Source organism: Hyla sarda, unplaced genomic scaffold (genome assembly GCF_029499605.1).
Source record: "Hyla sarda isolate aHylSar1 unplaced genomic scaffold, aHylSar1.hap1 scaffold_289, whole genome shotgun sequence".
Taxonomy (NCBI): domain Eukaryota; kingdom Metazoa; phylum Chordata; class Amphibia; order Anura; family Hylidae; genus Hyla; species Hyla sarda.
In genome coordinates this window covers 342,713-359,087 of record NW_026609597.1, presented here as the reverse complement: position 1 = coordinate 359,087, position 16,375 = coordinate 342,713, and the positions used below count along the sequence as shown (strand labels likewise).

The 16,375-nt window shown below is 45.8% G+C and overlaps 7 non-coding genes across 7 annotated transcripts; all 7 read left to right on the top strand.

The window, feature by feature from the left end:
• The first annotated feature begins 1,037 nt into the window (after positions 1-1,037).
• On the top strand, positions 1,038-1,228 carry LOC130326893 (U2 spliceosomal RNA). The gene has a single exon (XR_008871425.1). It is a non-coding gene; the product is annotated as a U2 spliceosomal RNA (small nuclear RNA).
• Positions 1,229-3,332: 2,104 nt separating this feature from the next.
• LOC130326897 (U2 spliceosomal RNA) lies at positions 3,333-3,523 on the top strand. Its single transcript, XR_008871429.1, has one exon. It is a non-coding gene; the product is annotated as a U2 spliceosomal RNA (small nuclear RNA).
• A 2,077-nt stretch (positions 3,524-5,600) lies between these two features.
• On the top strand, positions 5,601-5,791 carry LOC130326895 (U2 spliceosomal RNA). Its single transcript, XR_008871427.1, has one exon. It is a non-coding gene; the product is annotated as a U2 spliceosomal RNA (small nuclear RNA).
• Positions 5,792-9,170: 3,379 nt separating this feature from the next.
• LOC130326892 (U2 spliceosomal RNA) lies at positions 9,171-9,361 on the top strand. The gene has a single exon (XR_008871424.1). It is a non-coding gene; the product is annotated as a U2 spliceosomal RNA (small nuclear RNA).
• A 2,099-nt stretch (positions 9,362-11,460) lies between these two features.
• On the top strand, positions 11,461-11,651 carry LOC130326891 (U2 spliceosomal RNA). The gene has a single exon (XR_008871423.1). It is a non-coding gene; the product is annotated as a U2 spliceosomal RNA (small nuclear RNA).
• Positions 11,652-13,740: 2,089 nt separating this feature from the next.
• Positions 13,741-13,931, top strand: LOC130326912 (U2 spliceosomal RNA). Its single transcript, XR_008871442.1, has one exon. It is a non-coding gene; the product is annotated as a U2 spliceosomal RNA (small nuclear RNA).
• A 2,089-nt stretch (positions 13,932-16,020) lies between these two features.
• On the top strand, positions 16,021-16,211 carry LOC130326890 (U2 spliceosomal RNA). Its single transcript, XR_008871422.1, has one exon. It is a non-coding gene; the product is annotated as a U2 spliceosomal RNA (small nuclear RNA).
• Positions 16,212-16,375: the final 164 nt, after the last annotated feature.

Here is a 16,375-nt window from a genome sequence, read left to right as displayed (position 1 = left end):
AATACGCCCAGAAAAGAGGCGAAAAGGAGAAAAACGTAAAAAAACGTGAAAAAAAAGTAAGAGGAAGAGAAGGGAAAAAAAGGTGGAAATGGGTTTAAAAGTGATTTCGGCGGAGAAATATATATATATATATATATATATATATATATATATATATATATATACGCGCACACACACACATATATATAAACGTATTCTCCGTTGAGATATTGCAGCCGCTGCTGTGTCCAGGCCCAGGAGCCTTAGCACTGTGCTGTGATGTCACTCAATACCACTGACATCACTAGGTGTAAACAACATCTCTCCTTTGCTGTGTATGTGACTATGGAGCTGTTTGGTGATGTCGTCTATTATGGCCTTCATAGAAGCAACAGGAGATTGTTGCATCCATCTAGAACCCTCAGAACTACAGTGCTATGATGTCACTCACTTCCACAGGCCTTGCAGAGTATAAACAACAACAACCCAGCTTTGTTGTGTATGTAACCATAGGGATTTGTGATGTCACCTAGAACCTTCACAGCAGCGACAGCTTTATGAGGAGCATCAGCACTGCTCTGCCTGAGCAGAACCATCACCGCCATAGGTTGTCAAATAACCCGGGTTTAACCCACACAGGTAAGTCCAATGGGGTGCAGGCATGTCCTCTATGCTTACAGCTTCCCGTGGGTGTTGGTTTGATACCGTTTGGGGACAGCCAAGGAGGCATCTGCAGGCAACAAAGGTAGGTGTGTGCTTGTGTGTGTGTTTCCTATGCAGATCCTAAGCCCAGTGTCACATGCAAGTAGGAGGAGTAAGAAGGGTTCCTGGCAAATCCGGGTTATGGATTGCATTTAAAAAGGCCCCGTGGGAGTGCAATGGGCCCCTGTCTTGCTGCTTAGCAATAATGGTATGGGTTTAGGTTCTGCTGTGTGTACTGGTGGTTGACTGCCCCCCAGCCCAGAGTGTGCATGGAAAATTGTCTGGCAGCTTCCCTGACAGCAAGCAGTGATAGTGCCCATGAAGGGCACCTTGTTGGGCCCGCCCCTTTCACGGTTATCGCTTCTCGGCCTTTTGGCTAAGATCAAGTGTAGTATCTGTTCTTATCAGTTTAATATCTGATACGTCCCCTATCTGGGGACCATATATTAAATGGATTTTTGAGAACGGGGGCCGATTTCGAAGCTTGCTTCCGTCGCCCTATGCATTGACCCGATATGGCAGTATCTTCGGGTACAGTGCACCACCCCCTTACAGGGTTAAAAAGAAAGATTCCTACTTTCATTGCTACCTGCTTGCTGGCTAGCCAGCTAGCCAGCCCTGTGGGCCTTGCTGCTGCTGCAGCCAAAAAACAAAAGGTGGTGCTGCTGCTGCTGCTTCTGCTGCTTCTGCTTCTGCTTGTGTCTGGCCGCTGTTGGAGCGTCCAGGCACAGGACTTCTGCTGCTGCTGACTAAATGGCCTCCTTAATTGGATCATTTGAGTAGCCAGCACACCTGTGCAGGTAGGGCATGACATGATAGGCAGCTGCCTTGATAGCGGGTGGGTGCTGAATGTTCCTAATTGACAAAATAAGATTAATGCTTATGAAGAAATATAAAATCTCATCCCTTCCCCAATATCGCGCCACACCCCTACCCCTTAATTCCCTGGTTGAACTTGATGGACATATGTCTTTTTTCGACCGTACTAACTATGTAACTATGTAACATAACATGGGGGGGGGGGGGGTCTCCTGGCTGTTCACACAGGTGTGTCATTGCTGTACATTGACCATGCATTGCTTCTGTGGTATTGCAAAGGCAAAGACAAATGCTTCCAGCCATCCATTGCACTAATGGATTGGTCATCAGCTGGCTGTCTATGTCCCGCATCAATATAGACCAAAGTACAGAGGGTTAGGCTATGCTATTGTGCACCTACCTGATGCATCAGAAGGTGCGAGGCCCTTGCTAAATTCTGTGCACAGACTTTGAGATCTATACTTTAGACTGTATCTAAACCTGCTCCAACATGGACTGACATTCTGGCCTACTTTCAGCCGATGCGACTTGTCTGTCGCTGAACAGTCGCTTTTTATGTATTCAGCACCTATGTATAATGTTGTAAAAATGCTCTAGAAGCTAAAGTCGCAGAAATGTCACACATATTTGGCCTGCAACTTTCTGTGCGACAAATTCAGACAGGAAAAATCAGTATAAATCCTTAGAAAATTATCCCCCAGTGTCTCCATCTGCTGGCGGTATTGAATAAGCATTGCTGCACTGATGGGGTATGCATTAGACGAAAAAAAAGAAGAAAAAGAAGAATAATACGCCCAGAAAAGAGGCGAAAAGGAGAAAAACGTAAAAAAACGTGAAAAAAAAGTAAGAGGAAGAGAAGGGAAAAAAAGGTGGAAATGGGTTTAAAAGTGATTTCGGCGGAGAAATATATATATATATATATATATATATATATATATATATATATATATATATATATACGCGCACACACACACATATATATAAACGTATTCTCCGTTGAGATATTGCAGCCGCTGCTGTGTCCAGGCCCAGGAGCCTTAGCACTGTGCTGTGATGTCACTCAATACCACTGACATCACTAGGTGTAAACAACATCTCTCCTTTGCTGTGTATGTGACTATGGAGCTGTTTGGTGATGTCGTCTATTATGGCCTTCATAGAAGCAACAGGAGATTGTTGCATCCATCTAGAACCCTCAGAACTACAGTGCTATGATGTCACTCACTTCCACAGGCCTTGCAGAGTGTAAACAACAACAACCCAGCTTTGTTGTGTATGTAACCATAGGGATTTGTGATGTCACCTAGAACCTTCACAGCAGCGACAGCTTTATGAGGAGCATCAGCACTGCTCTGCCTGAGCAGAACCATCACCGCCATAGGTTGTCAAATAACCCGGGTTTAACCCACACAGGTAAGTCCAATGGGGTGCAGGCATGTCCTCTATGCTTACAGCTTCCCGTGGGTGTTGGTTTGATACCGTTTGGGGACAGCCAAGGAGGCATCTGCAGGCAACAAAGGTAGGTGTGTGCTTGTGTGTGTGTTTCCTATGCAGATCCTAAGCCCAGTGTCACATGCAAGTAGGAGGAGTAAGAAGGGTTCCTGGCAAATCCGGGTTATGGATTGCATTTAAAAAGGCCCCGTGGGAGTGCAATGGGCCCCTGTCTTGCTGCTTAGCAATAATGGTATGGGTTTAGGTTCTGCTGTGTGTACTGGTGGTTGACTGCCCCCCAGCCCAGAGTGTGCATGGAAAATTGTCTGGCAGCCTCCCTGACAGCAAGCAGTGATAGTGCCCATGAAGGGCACCTTGTTGGGCCCGCCCCTTTCACGGTTATCGCTTCTCGGCCTTTTGGCTAAGATCAAGTGTAGTATCTGTTCTTATCAGTTTAATATCTGATACGTCCCCTATCTGGGGACCATATATTAAATGGATTTTTGAGAACGGGGGCCGATTTCGAAGCTTGCTTCCGTTGCCCTATGCATTGACCCGATATGGCAGTATCTTCGGGTACAGTGCACCACCCCCTTACAGGGTTAAAAAGAAAGATTCCTACTTTCATTGCTACCTGCTTGCTGGCTAGCCAGCTAGCCAGCCCTGTGGGCCTTGCTGCTGCTGCAGCCAAAAAACAAAAGGTGGTGCTGCTGCTGCTTCTGCTTCTGCTTGTGTCTGGCCGCTGTTGGAGCGTCCAGGCACAGGACTTCTGCTGCTGCTGACTAAATGGCCTCCTTAATTGGATCATTTGAGTAGCCAGCACACCTGTGCAGGTAGGGCATGACATGATAGGCAGCTGCCTTGATAGCGGGTGGGTGCTGAATGTTCCTAATTGACAAAATAAGATTAATGCTTATGAAGAAATATAAAATCTCATCCCTTCCCCAATATCGCGCCACACCCCTACCCCTTAATTCCCTGGTTGAACTTGATGGACATATGTCTTTTTTCGACCGTACTAACTATGTAACTATGTAACATAACATGGGGGGGGGGGGGTCTCCTGGCTGTTCACACAGGTGTGTCATTGCTGTACATTGACCATGCATTGCTTCTGTGGTATTGCAAAGGCAAAGACAAATGCTTCCAGCCATCCATTGCACTAATGGATTGGTCATCAGCTGGCTGTCTATGTCCCGCATCAATATAGACCAAAGTACAGAGGGTTAGGCTATGCTATTGTGCACCTACCTGATGCATCAGAAGGTGCGAGGCCCTTGCTAAATTCTGTGCACAGACTTTGAGATCTATACTTTAGACTGTATCTAAACCTGCTCCAACATGGACTGACATTCTGGCCTACTTTCAGCCGATGCGACTTGTCTGTCGCTGAACAGTCGCTTTTTATGTATTCAGCACCTATGTATAATGTTGTAAAAATGCTCTAGAAGCTAAAGTCGCAGAAATGTCACACATATTTGGCCTGCAACTTTCTGTGCGACAAATTCAGACAGGAAAAATCAGTATAAATCCTTAGAAAATTATCCCCCAGTGTCTCCATCTGCTGGCGGTATTGAATAAGCATTGCTGCACTGATGGGGTATGCATTAGACGAAAAAAAAGAAGAAAAAGAAGAATAATACGCCCAGAAAAGAGGCGAAAAGGAGAAAAACGTAAAAAAACGTGAAAAAAAAGTAAGAGGAAGAGAAGGGAAAAAAAGGTGGAAATGGGTTTAAAAGTGATTTCGGCGGAGAAATATATATATATATATATATATATATATATATATATATATACGCGCACACACACACATATATATAAACGTATTCTCCGTTGAGATATTGCAGCCGCTGCTGTGTCCAGGCCCAGGAGCCTTAGCACTGTGCTGTGATGTCACTCAATACCACTGACATCACTAGGTGTAAACAACATCTCTCCTTTGCTGTGTATGTGACTATGGAGCTGTTTGGTGATGTCGTCTATTATGGCCTTCATAGAAGCAACAGGAGATTGTTGCATCCATCTAGAACCCTCAGAACTACAGTGCTATGATGTCACTCACTTCCACAGGCCTTGCAGAGTGTAAACAACAACAACCCAGCTTTGTTGTGTATGTAACCATAGGGATTTGTGATGTCACCTAGAACCTTCACAGCAGCGACAGCTTTATGAGGAGCATCAGCACTGCTCTGCCTGAGCAGAACCATCACCGCCATAGGTTGTCAAATAACCCGGGTTTAACCCACACAGGTAAGTCCAATGGGGTGCAGGCATGTCCTCTATGCTTACAGCTTCCCGTGGGTGTTGGTTTGATACCGTTTGGGGACAGCCAAGGAGGCATCTGCAGGCAACAAAGGTAGGTGTGTGCTTGTGTGTGTGTTTCCTATGCAGATCCTAAGCCCAGTGTCACATGCAAGTAGGAGGAGTAAGAAGGGTTCCTGGCAAATCCGGGTTATGGATTGCATTTAAAAAGGCCCCGTGGGAGTGCAATGGGCCCCTGTCTTGCTGCTTAGCAATAATGGTATGGGTTTAGGTTCTGCTGTGTGTACTGGTGGTTGACTGCCCCCCAGCCCAGAGTGTGCATGGAAAATTGTCTGGCAGCCTCCCTGACAGCAAGCAGTGATAGTGCCCATGAAGGGCACCTTGTTGGGCCCGCCCCTTTCACGGTTATCGCTTCTCGGCCTTTTGGCTAAGATCAAGTGTAGTATCTGTTCTTATCAGTTTAATATCTGATACGTCCCCTATCTGGGGACCATATATTAAATGGATTTTTGAGAACGGGGGCCGATTTCGAAGCTTGCTTCCGTTGCCCTATGCATTGACCCGATATGGCAGTATCTTCGGGTACAGTGCACCACCCCCTTACAGGGTTAAAAAGAAAGATTCCTACTTTCATTGCTACCTGCTTGCTGGCTAGCCAGCTAGCCAGCCCTGTGGGCCTTGCTGCTGCTGCAGCCAAAAAACAAAAGGTGGTGCTGCTGCTGCTTCTGCTGCTTCTGCTTCTGCTTGTGTCTGGCCGCTGTTGGAGCGTCCAGGCACAGGACTTCTGCTGCTGCTGACTAAATGGCCTCCTTAATTGGATCATTTGAGTAGCCAGCACACCTGTGCAGGTAGGGCATGACATGATAGGCAGCTGCCTTGATAGCGGGTGGGTGCTGAATGTTCCTAATTGACAAAATAAGATTAATGCTTATGAAGAAATATAAAATCTCATCCCTTCCCCAATATCGCGCCACACCCCTACCCCTTAATTCCCTGGTTGAACTTGATGGACATATGTCTTTTTTCGACCGTACTAACTATGTAACTATGTAACATAACATGGGGGGGGGGGGGGGGTCTCCTGGCTGTTCACACAGGTGTGTCATTGCTGTACATTGACCATGCATTGCTTCTGTGGTATTGCAAAGGCAAAGACAAATGCTTCCAGCCATCCATTGCACTAATGGATTGGTCATCAGCTGGCTGTCTATGTCCCGCATCAATATAGACCAAAGTACAGAGGGTTAGGCTATGCTATTGTGCACCTGCCTGATGCATCAGAAGGTGCGAGGCCCTTGCTAAATTCTGTGCACAGACTTTGAGATCTATACTTTAGACTGTATCTAAACCTGCTCCAACATGGACTGACATTCTGGCCTACTTTCAGCCGATGCGACTTGTCTGTCGCTGAACAGTCGCTTTTTATGTATTCAGCACCTATGTATAATGTTGTAAAAATGCTCTAGAAGCTAAAGTCGCAGAAATGTCACACATATTTGGCCTGCAACTTTCTGTGCGACAAATTCAGACAGGAAAAATCAGTATAAATCCTTAGAAAATTATCCCCCAGTGTCTCCATCTGCTGGCGGTATTGAATAAGCATTGCTGCACTGATGGGGTATGCATTAGACGAAAAAAAAGAAGAAAAAGAAGAATAATACGCCCAGAAAAGAGGCGAAAAGGAGAAAAACGTAAAAAAACGTGAAAAAAAAGTAAGAGGAAGAGAAGGGAAAAAAAGGTGGAAATGGGTTTAACCCCTTAAGGACACATGACGTACTGGAACGTCATGTGTCCACTCCCGATCTATAACGTGGGGCCACGGCGTGGCCCCGCGTCATAGCGGGTCGGGCCCGGCCTCTAACAACGGCCGGGACCCGTGGCTAATAGCGCGCGGCATTGATCGCTGTGCCGCGCGCTATTAACCCTTTAGACGCGGCGTTCAAAGTTGAACGCCGCGTCTAAAGTGAAACCGAAAGCATCCCGGCTAGCTCAGTGGGCTGTTCGGGATAGCCGCGGTGAAATCGCGGCATCCCGAACAGCTGACAGGACAGCGGGAGGGCCCCTACCTGCCTCCTCGCTGTCCGATCGCCGAATGACTGCTCAGTGCCTGAGATCCAGGCATGAGCAGTCATCCGGCAGAATCGTTGATCACTGGTTTCTTATGAGAAACCAGTGATCAACATAGAAGATCAGTGTGTGCAGTGTTATAGGTCCCTATGGGACCTATAACACTGCAAAAAAAAAGTGAAAAAAAAAAGTGAATAAAGATCATTTAACTCCTCCCCTATTAAAAGTTTGAATCACCCCCCTTTTCCAATAAAAAAAAAAACACAGTGTAAATAAAAATAAAAATAAACATATGTGGTATCACCGCGTGCGGAAATGTCCGAATTATAAAAATATATCATTAATTAAACCGCTCGGTCAATGGCGTGCGCGCAAAAAAATTCCAAAGTCCAAAATAGTGCATTTTTGGTCACTTTTTATATCATTTAAAAATGAATAAAAAGTGATCAATAAGTCCTATCAATGCAAAAATGGTACCGTTAAAAACTTCAGATCACGGCGCAAAAAATGAGCCCTCATACCGCCCCATACACGGAAAAATAAAAAAGTTATAGGGGTCAGAAGATGACAATTTTAAACGTATTAATTTTCCTGCATGTAGTTATGATTTTTTCCAGAAGTCCGACAAAATCAAACCTATATAAGTAGGGTATCATTTTAATCGTATGGACCTACAGAATACATATCAGGTGTCATTTTTACCGAAAAATGTACTACGTAGAAACGGAAGCCCCCAAAAGTTACAAAACAGCGTTTTTTTTTTCAATTTTGTCGCACAATGATTTTTTTTCCCGCTTCACCATAGATTTTTGGGCAAAATGACTGACGTCATTACAAAGTAGAATTGGTGGCGCAAAAAATAAGCCATCATATGGATTTTTAGGTGTAAATTTGAAAGAGTTATGATTTTTTAAAGGCAAGGAGCAAAAAACGAAAATGCAAAAACGGAAAAACCTCCGGTCCTTAAGGGGTTAAAAGTGATTTCGGCGGAGAAATATATATATATATATATATATATATATATATATATATATATACGCGCACACACACACATATATATAAATGTATTCTCCGTTGAGATATTGCAGCCGCTGCTGTGTCCAGGCCCAGGAGCCTTAGCACTGTGCTGTGATGTCACTCAATACCACTGACATCACTAGGTGTAAACAACATCTCTCCTTTGCTGTGTATGTGACTATGGAGCTGTTTGGTGATGTCGTCTATTATGGCCTTCATAGAAGCAACAGGAGATTGTTGCATCCATCTAGAACCCTCAGAACTACAGTGCTATGATGTCACTGACTTCCACAGGCCTTGCAGAGTGTAAACAACAACAACCCAGCTTTGTTGTGTATGTAACCATAGGGATTTGTGATGTCACCTAGAACCTTCACAGCAGCGACAGCTTTATGAGGAGCATCAGCACTGCTCTGCCTGAGCAGAACCATCACCGCCATAGGTTGTCAAATAACCCGGGTTTAACCCACACAGGTAAGTCCAATGGGGTGCAGGCATGTCCTCTATGCTTACAGCTTCCCGTGGGTGTTGGTTTGATACCGTTTGGGGACAGCCAAGGAGGCATCTGCAGGCAACAAAGGTAGGTGTGTGCTTGTGTGTGTGTTTCCTATGCAGATCCTAAGCCCAGTGTCACATGCAAGTAGGAGGAGTAAGAAGGGTTCCTGGCAAATCCGGGTTATGGATTGCATTTAAAAAGGCCCCGTGGGAGTGCAATGGGCCCCTGTCTTGCTGCTTAGCAATAATAGTATGGGTTTAGGTTCTGCTGTGTGTACTGGTGGTTGACTGCCCCCCAGCCCAGAGTGTGCATGGAAAATTGTCTGGCAGCCTCCCTGACAGCAAGCAGTGATAGTGCCCATGAAGGGCACCTTGTTGGGCCCGCCCCTTTCACGATTATCGCTTCTCGGCCTTTTGGCTAAGATCAAGTGTAGTATCTGTTCTTATCAGTTTAATATCTGATACGTCCCCTATCTGGGGACCATATATTAAATGGATTTTTGAGAACGGGGGCCGATTTCGAAGCTTGCTTCCGTCGCCCTATGCATTGACCCGATATGGCAGTATCTTCGGGTACAGTGCACCACCCCCTTACAGGGTTAAAAAGAAAGATTCCTACTTTCATTGCTACCTGCTTGCTGGCTAGCCAGCTAGCCAGCCCTGTGGGCCTTGCTGCTGCTGCTGCAGCCAAAAAACAAAAGGTGGTGCTGCTGCTGCTTCTGCTGCTTCTGCTTCTGCTTGTGTCTGGCCGCTGTTGGAGCGTCCAGGCACAGGACTTCTGCTGCTGCTGACTAAATGGCCTCCTTAATTGGATCATTTGAGTAGCCAGCACACCTGTGCAGGTAGGGCATGACATGATAGGCAGCTGCCTTGATAGCGGGTGGGTGCTGAATGTTCCTAATTGACAAAATAAGATTAATGCTTATGAAGAAATATAAAATCTCATCCCTTCCCCAATATCGCGCCACACCCCTACCCCTTAATTCCCTGGTTGAACTTGATGGACATATGTCTTTTTTCGACCGTACTAACTATGTAACTATGTAACATAACATGGGGGGGGGGGGGGGGGTCTCCTGGCTGTTCACACAGGTGTGTCATTGCTGTACATTGACCATGCTTTGCTTCTGTGGTATTGCAAAGGCAAAGACAAATGCTTCCAGCCATCCATTGCACTAATGGATTGGTCATCAGCTGGCTGTCTATGTCCCGCATCAATATAGACCAAAGTACAGAGGGTTAGGCTATGCTATTGTGCACCTACCTGATGCATCAGAAGGTGCGAGGCCCTTGCTAAATTCTGTGCACAGACTTTGAGATCTATACTTTAGACTGTATCTAAACCTGCTCCAACATGGACTGACATTCTGGCCTACTTTCAGCCGATGCGACTTGTCTGTCGCTGAACAGTCGCTTTTTATGTATTCAGCACCTATGTATAATGTTGTAAAAATGCTCTAGAAGCTAAAGTCGCAGAAATGTCACACATATTTGGCCTGCAACTTTCTGTGCGACAAATTCAGACAGGAAAAATCAGTATAAATCCTTAGAAAATTATCCCCCAGTGTCTCCATCTGCTGGCGGTATTGAAAAAGCATTGCTGCACTGATGGGGTATGCATTAGACGAAAAAAAAGAAGAAAAAGAAGAATAATACGCCCAGAAAAGAGGCGAAAAGGAGAAAAACGTAAAAAAACTTGAAAAAAAAGTAAGAGGAAGAGAAGGGAAAAAAAGGTGGAAATGGGTTTAAAAGTGATTTCGGCGGAGAAATATATATATATATATATATATATATATATATATATATATATATATACGCGCACACACACACATATATATAAACGTATTCTCCGTTGAGATATTGCAGCCGCTGCTGTGTCCAGGCCCAGGAGCCTTAGCACTGTGCTGTGATGTCACTCAATACCACTGACATCACTAGGTGTAAACAACATCTCTCCTTTGCTGTGTATGTGACTATGGAGCTGTTTGGTGATGTCGTCTATTATGGCCTTCATAGAAGCAACAGGAGATTGTTGCATCCATCTAGAACCCTCAGAACTACAGTGCTATGATGTCACTCACTTCCACAGGCCTTGCAGAGTGTAAACAACAACAACCCAGCTTTGTTGTGTATGTAACCATAGGGATTTGTGATGTCACCTAGAACCTTCACAGCAGCGACAGCTTTATGAGGAGCATCAGCACTGCTCTGCCTGAGCAGAACCATCACCGCCATAGGTTGTCAAATAACCCGGGTTTAACCCACACAGGTAAGTCCAATGGGGTGCAGGCATGTCCTCTATGCTTACAGCTTCCCGTGGGTGTTGGTTTGATACCGTTTGGGGACAGCCAAGGAGGCATCTGCAGGCAACAAAGGTAGGTGTGTGCTTGTGTGTGTGTTTCCTATGCAGATCCTAAGCCCAGTGTCACATGCAAGTAGGAGGAGTAAGAAGGGTTCCTGGCAAATCCGGGTTATGGATTGCATTTAAAAAGGCCCCGTGGGAGTGCAATGGGCCCCTGTCTTGCTGCTTAGCAATAATGGTATGGGTTTAGGTTCTGCTGTGTGTACTGGTGGTTGACTGCCCCCCAGCCCAGAGTGTGCATGGAAAATTGTCTGGCAGCCTCCCTGACAGCAAGCAGTGATAGTGCCCATGAAGGGCACCTTGTTGGGCCCGCCCCTTTCACGGTTATCGCTTCTCGGCCTTTTGGCTAAGATCAAGTGTAGTATCTGTTCTTATCAGTTTAATATCTGATACGTCCCCTATCTGGGGACCATATATTAAATGGATTTTTGAGAACGGGGGCCGATTTCGAAGCTTGCTTCCGTCGCCCTATGCATTGACCCGATATGGCAGTATCTTCGGGTACAGTGCACCACCCCCTTACAGGGTTAAAAAGAAAGATTCCTACTTTCATTGCTACCTGCTTGCTGGCTAGCCAGCTAGCCAGCCCTGTGGGCCTTGCTGCTGCTGCAGCCAAAAAACAAAAGGTGCTGCTTCTGCTGCTTCTGCTGCTTCTGCTTCTGCTTGTGTCTGGCCGCTGTTGGAGCGTCCAGGCACAGGACTTCTGCTGCTGCTGACTAAATGGCCTCCTTAATTGGATCATTTGAGTAGCCAGCACACCTGTGCAGGTAGGGCATGACATGATAGGCAGCTGCCTTGATAGCGGGTGGGTGCTGAATGTTCCTAATTGACAAAATAAGATTAATGCTTATGAAGAAATATAAAATCTCATCCCTTCCCCAATATCGCGCCACACCCCTACCCCTTAATTCCCTGGTTGAACTTGATGGACATATGTCTTTTTTCGACCGTACTAACTATGTAACTATGTAACATAACATGGGGGGGGGGGGGGTCTCCTGGCTGTTCACACAGGTGTGTCATTGCTGTACATTGACCATGCATTGCTTCTGTGGTATTGCAAAGGCAAAGACAAATGCTTCCAGCCATCCATTGCACTAATGGATTGGTCATCAGCTGGCTGTCTATGTCCGGCATCAATATAGACCAAAGTACAGAGGGTTAGTCTATGCTATTGTGCACCTACCTGATGCATCAGAAGGTGCGAGGCCCTTGCTAAATTCTGTGCACAGACTTTGAGATCTATACTTTAGACTGTATCTAAACCTGCTCCAACATGGACTGACATTCTGGCCTACTTTCAGCCGATGCGACTTGTCTGTCGCTGAACAGTCACTTTTTATGTATTCAGCACCTATGTATAATGTTGTAAAAATGCTCTAGAAGCTAAACTCGCAGAAATGTCACACATATTTGGCCTGCAACTTTCTGTGCGACAAATTCAGACAGGAAAAATCAGTATAAATCCTTAGAAAATTATCCCCCAGTGTCTCCATCTGCTGGCGGTATTGAATAAGCATTGCTGCACTGATGGGGTATGCATTAGACGAAAAAAAAGAAGAAAAAGAAGAATAATACGCCCAGAAAAGAGGCGAAAAGGAGAAAAACGTAAAAAAACGTGAAAAAAAAGTAAGAGGAAGAGAAGGGAAAAAAAGGTGGAAATGGGTTTAAAAGTGATTTCGGCGGAGAAATATATATATATATATATATATATATATATATATATATATATACGCGCACACACACACATATATATAAACGTATTCTCCGTTGAGATATTGCAGCCGCTGCTGTGTCCAGGCCCAGGAGCCTTAGCACTGTGCTGTGATGTCACTCAATACCACTGACATCACTAGGTGTAAACAACATCTCTCCTTTGCTGTGTATGTGACTATGGAGCTGTTTGGTGATGTCGTCTATTATGGCCTTCATAGAAGCAACAGGAGATTGTTGCATCCATCTAGAACCCTCAGAACTACAGTGCTATGATGTCACTCACTTCCACAGGCCTTGCAGAGTGTAAACAACAACAACCCAGCTTTGTTGTGTATGTAACCATAGGGATTTGTGATGTCACCTAGAACCTTCACAGCAGCGACAGCTTTATGAGGAGCATCAGCACTGCTCTGCCTGAGCAGAACCATCACCGCCATAGGTTGTCAAATAACCCGGGTTTAACCCACACAGGTAAGTCCAATGGGGTGCAGGCATGTCCTCTATGCTTACAGCTTCCCGTGGGTGTTGGTTTGATACCGTTTGGGGACAGCCAAGGAGGCATCTGCAGGCAACAAAGGTAGGTGTGTGCTTGTGTGTGTGTTTCCTATGCAGATCCTAAGCCCAGTGTCACATGCAAGTAGGAGGAGTAAGAAGGGTTCCTGGCAAATCCGGGTTATGGATTGCATTTAAAAAGGCCCCGTGGGAGTGCAATGGGCCCCTGTCTTGCTGCTTAGCAATAATGGTATGGGTTTAGGTTCTGCTGTGTGTACTGGTGGTTGACTGCCCCCCAGCCCAGAGTGTGCATGGAAAATTGTCTGGCAGCCTCCCTGACAGCAAGCAGTGATAGTGCCCATGAAGGGCACCTTGTTGGGCCCGCCCCTTTCACGGTTATCGCTTCTCGGCCTTTTGGCTAAGATCAAGTGTAGTATCTGTTCTTATCAGTTTACTATCTGATACGTCCCCTATCTGGGGACCATATATTAAATGGATTTTTGAGAACGGGGGCCGATTTCGAAGCTTGCTTCCGTCGCCCTATGCATTGACCCGATATGGCAGTATCTTCGGGTACAGTGCACCACCCCCTTACAGGGTTAAAAAGAAAGATTCCTACTTTCATTGCTACCTGCTTGCTGGCTAGCCAGCTAGCCAGCCCTGTGGGCCTTGCTGCTGCTGCAGCCAAAAAACAAAAGGTGGTGCTTCTGCTGCTTCTGCTGCTTCTGCTTCTGCTTGTGTCTGGCCGCTGTTGGAGCGTCCAGGCACAGGACTTCTGCTGCTGCTGACTAAATGGCCTCCTTAATTGGATCATTTGAGTAGCCAGCACACCTGTGCAGGTAGGGCATGACATGATAGGCAGCTGCCTTGATAGCGGGTGGGTGCTGAATGTTCCTAATTGACAAAATAAGATTAATGCTTATGAAGAAATATAAAATCTCATCCCTTCCCCAATATCGCGCCACACCCCTACCCCTTAATTCCCTGGTTGAACTTGATGGACATATGTCTTTTTTCGACCGTACTAACTATGTAACTATGTAACATAACATGGGGGGGGGGGGGGTCTCCTGGCTGTTCACACAGGTGTGTCATTGCTGTACATTGACCATGCATTGCTTCTGTGGTATTGCAAAGGCAAAGACAAATGCTTCCAGCCATCCATTGCACTAATGGATTGGTCATCAGCTGGCTGTCTATGTCCCGCATCAATATAGACCAAAGTACAGAGGGTTAGGCTATGCTATTGTGCACCTACCTGATGCATCAGAAGGTGCGAGGCCCTTGCTAAATTCTGTGCACAGACTTTGAGATCTATACTTTAGACTGTATCTAAACCTGCTCCAACATGGACTGACATTCTGGCCTACTTTCAGCCGATGCGACTTGTCTGTCGCTGAACAGTCGCTTTTTATGTATTCAGCACCTATGTATAATGTTGTAAAAATGCTCTAGAAGCTAAAGTCGCAGAAATGTCACACATATTTGGCCTGCAACTTTCTGTGCGACAAATTCAGACAGGAAAAATCAGTATAAATCCTTAGAAAATTATCCCCCAGTGTCTCCATCTGCTGGCGGTATTGAATAAGCATTGCTGCACTGATGGGGTATGCATTAGACGAAAAAAAAGAAGAAAAAGAAGAATAATACGCCCAGAAAAGAGGCGAAAAGGAGAAAAACGTAAAAAAACGTGAAAAAAAAGTAAGAGGAAGAGAAGGGAAAAAAAGGTGGAAATGGGTTTAAAAGTGATTTCGGCGGAGAAATATATATATATATATATATATATATATATATATATATATATACGCGCACACACACACATATATATAAACGTATTCTCCGTTGAGATATTGCAGCCGCTGCTGTGTCCAGGCCCAGGAGCCTTAGCACTGTGCTGTGATGTCACTCAATACCACTGACATCACTAGGTGTAAACAACATCTCTCCTTTGCTGTGTATGTGACTATGGAGCTGTTTGGTGATGTCGTCTATTATGGCCTTCATAGAAGCAACAGGAGATTGTTGCATCCATCTAGAACCCTCAGAACTACAGTGCTATGATGTCACTCACTTCCACAGGCCTTGCAGAGTGTAAACAACAACAACCCAGCTTTGTTGTGTATGTAACCATAGGGATTTGTGATGTCACCTAGAACCTTCACAGCAGCGACAGCTTTATGAGGAGCATCAGCACTGCTCTGCCTGAGCAGAACCATCACCGCCATAGGTTGTCAAATAACCCGGGTTTAACCCACACAGGTAAGTCCAATGGGGTGCAGGCATGTCCTCTATGCTTACAGCTTCCCGTGGGTGTTGGTTTGATACCGTTTGGGGACAGCCAAGGAGGCATCTGCAGGCAACAAAGGTAGGTGTGTGCTTGTGTGTGTGTTTCCTATGCAGATCCTAAGCCCAGTGTCACATGCAAGTAGGAGGAGTAAGAAGGGTTCCTGGCAAATCCGGGTTATGGATTGCATTTAAAAAGGCCCCGTGGGAGTGCAATGGGCCCCTGTCTTGCTGCTTAGCAATAATGGTATGGGTTTAGGTTCTGCTGTGTGTACTGGTGGTTGACTGCCCCCCAGCCCAGAGTGTGCATGGAAAATTGTCTGGCAGCCTCCCTGACAGCAAGCAGTGATAGTGCCCATGAAGGGCACCTTGTTGGGCCCGCCCCTTTCACGGTTATCGCTTCTCGGCCTTTTGGCTAAGATCAAGTGTAGTATCTGTTCTTATCAGTTTAATATCTGATACGTCCCCTATCTGGGGACCATATATTAAATGGATTTTTGAGAACGGGGGCCGATTTCGAAGCTTGCTTCCGTCGCCCTATGCATTGACCCGATATGGCAGTATCTTCGGGTACAGTGCACCACCCCCTTACAGGGTTAAAAAGAAAGATTCCTACTTTCATTGCTACCTGCTTGCTGGCTAGCCAGCTAGCCAGCCCTGTGGGCCTTGCTGCTGCTGCAGCCAAAAAACAAAAGGTGGTGCTGCTGCTGCTTCTGCTGCTTCTGCTTCTGCTTGTGTCTGGCCGATGTT